The 2,500-nt window shown below is 40.1% G+C and overlaps 1 protein-coding gene across 4 annotated transcripts in view; it reads left to right on the top strand.

Moving 5' to 3' along the window:
* Positions 1-2,500, top strand: part of ALG11 (ALG11 alpha-1,2-mannosyltransferase) — a 47,674-nt gene that overhangs the window by 16,109 nt on the left and 29,065 nt on the right. The gene's annotated exons all lie outside the window — the stretch shown is intronic.

The following is a 2,500-nucleotide window of genomic DNA, read 5'->3' as shown; positions in this document are numbered from 1 at the left end:
TAAAATCGACTTTTTAAATTTCCCTTGATTCCCACTGGCATGTCTCACAATGTGGCAGTTCATTGCCACCTTTCATATAATATCATTCGGTGTTTATTTTGACTACCTAAGCATGACAGTCCATCTGTCTTCCACATCTTCCACTTCCCCACCACTCATTGTTACTTCTTTTGTTCTTATTTCGCTCTTATTTTTCCTTTTTTTCCCCCCCCTTGCCTCAACATGCATGTGGCTAAGTGCATGTAAGTGGTTACCACTCTGTTTCAAAAATGAAGTTTGTTCCATTGCCTTCTCACTACATTTTCCTGAAAGTGTAAGTCTGAGTTCAGAACGAAAAGCCGTATAGCTTAATTACATATATATATACCGAAATATGATACTTTGAAGAAGGGCTATTCTGATGGTTTTTCGAGTTTTCAATGAAATTACCTAATTTTTGTTTTTTTTCTTTTTTGTCAAAATAAATGAAGGTCATAGTATGTAACTTATTCCAGCAACTAATCTAATAATCAAAATACCCATTTCTGGGATTATTAAGAAACAATACATACCTATTTTTAGGTCATCTCTATAATCTCAGTAGAGATGACCTAATAATAACAGTCCCGAAGTCTGTCCGTACGTCCGTCCACGTCCGTACGTACGTCCGTCCGTCCACAATCAAACCGAGTGGAGACAAATAACCAATAGTGGAATGGATAGAGGTCGATAAGACATACACAACGATATAACTTTCAAGGTCGTCCAAGGTCGAGGTCAAAGTTGCGAAAATCGTCGATTTCAAATCGTATCTCCTCCCTCATTTATCAAGAGAGATCAAATGTTATTAGTGATTCAGATACAATGGACTATTATCTGGAACAACACGAGCCATTTTTTTTGAAATTTGCTCTCGTTCCGATTTTATAGCCCTTCAAACTTCGCTCATTCCCCGCATGGGCCGTTCATAAAGTACGTACATACAAAAAAAGTATTAAAAAAATTAAGAACCGGAACTCTCCGAGACAAATATTACATTTGAAGCTTTTGTCAGATTTAACTAAAACAATGGAATACAAGTTTATATGCACACTTACTTTCATTTATGACATTAACATTGTCTTGAATGTCAATTTGTACTTTTATTTTCATAAATGACGTGCTGTGATATTTAAAGAAAAAGGTAAATTACACCGCTAGGGACTGCATTGTCATGGTTTACAAACATCGGTTCATAAGTAACTGCTGGCTTTGCAAGCGATTAGCGATGTATGAGGGGGGTGGGTGGGTGATACGACAGCTGCATACAGAGGGGGGTGGGTGGTTTAAAGCCCGCGTACGAGCTGCGTACAGGGGTGGTTGGGTGGTATGACGGCTGCATACATACTTTATGAAAGTGGTGTCGGACTACATGAAAGCGTTTCAGAAGATGAAGGTGAGCCTGTCGTCATCGCGAGGGGGAAAAATATTCCCGTTCACAGGAACATTTTCGACGTGATGTTGAATTCGTAGACGTCAATAATTGTTCCATATTACTGTATTACCGTAGTTAATAATTACTGATGCATTTGAGATAAATCTACAGTTCATTGTAATCTTCAAGTATTGTGATGTGATATGAGACGCATATGGGGGCGGGTGGATGGTCACTTGCCTGCATACAGAGGGGGTGGGTGGGTGGTCACTAGCCTGCATACAGAGGGGGGTGGGTGGATGGTCACCAGCCTGCATACATAGGGGGGTGGCTGCATGGTCACTAGCCTGCATACAGAGGGGGGTGGGTGGATGGTCACTAGCCTGCATACAGAGGAAGGTGGACGGATGGTCACTAGCCTGCATACAGAGAGGGGGTGGGTGGATGGTCACGAGCCTGCATACAGAGGGGGGTGGGTGGTCACTAGCCTGCATACAGAGGGGGTGGGTGGATGGTCACGAGCCTGCATACAGAGGGGGGTCGGTGGTTTTGAAACCCGGAAGTAGAGCGTACGTACTTTATGAACTGCCCCTATTCCAGTCTGGCACAGAGTTACTTTCGACCTCTGGCAGAGATGACCGGCACTCCCGCTCCGGGGTATTTTTTTTATTACTGCTCTATTAAGTGACTGTCAGATGCTGAAAAACACTAAAAGAGAGATTTATCAAACAAATTCTTGGACGTAAATTTTCAATTCAATCAATTCTGGGAGTAACAAAAAGCTCTCTTAAATTCTCCAAAACTGTTTTAACTGCCCTCTAAATTTAAAAAAAAAAATTTTTTTAAATACCTCGAAAAATATTTTTAAAGAAATTTAAGAAAATTAATTTCTTAATCAAATTCAAAAAAGTGTGACGTGCAGTCGGACAAAAATGCAAAATTACTCTAAACCAAAGCCATGCATGTTTTCAATATTTTTTATACTATTATATCTATATCACTGTGCCCCATTTGTAAATAAATTTTAGTGAAAATAATCTGATGCACCGAAGAATAAAAGCATTTTTTTTAAAACGTCCCGTGCAGTCGGACATTTGGATTGGAAAG

This window comes from Eptatretus burgeri, chromosome 16 (genome assembly GCF_056783735.1).
Source record: "Eptatretus burgeri isolate ZD-2024b chromosome 16, Ebu_testis_v1, whole genome shotgun sequence".
Classification (NCBI taxonomy): domain Eukaryota; kingdom Metazoa; phylum Chordata; class Myxini; order Myxiniformes; family Myxinidae; genus Eptatretus; species Eptatretus burgeri.
This window is presented reverse-complemented; position numbering and strand designations above follow the sequence as displayed.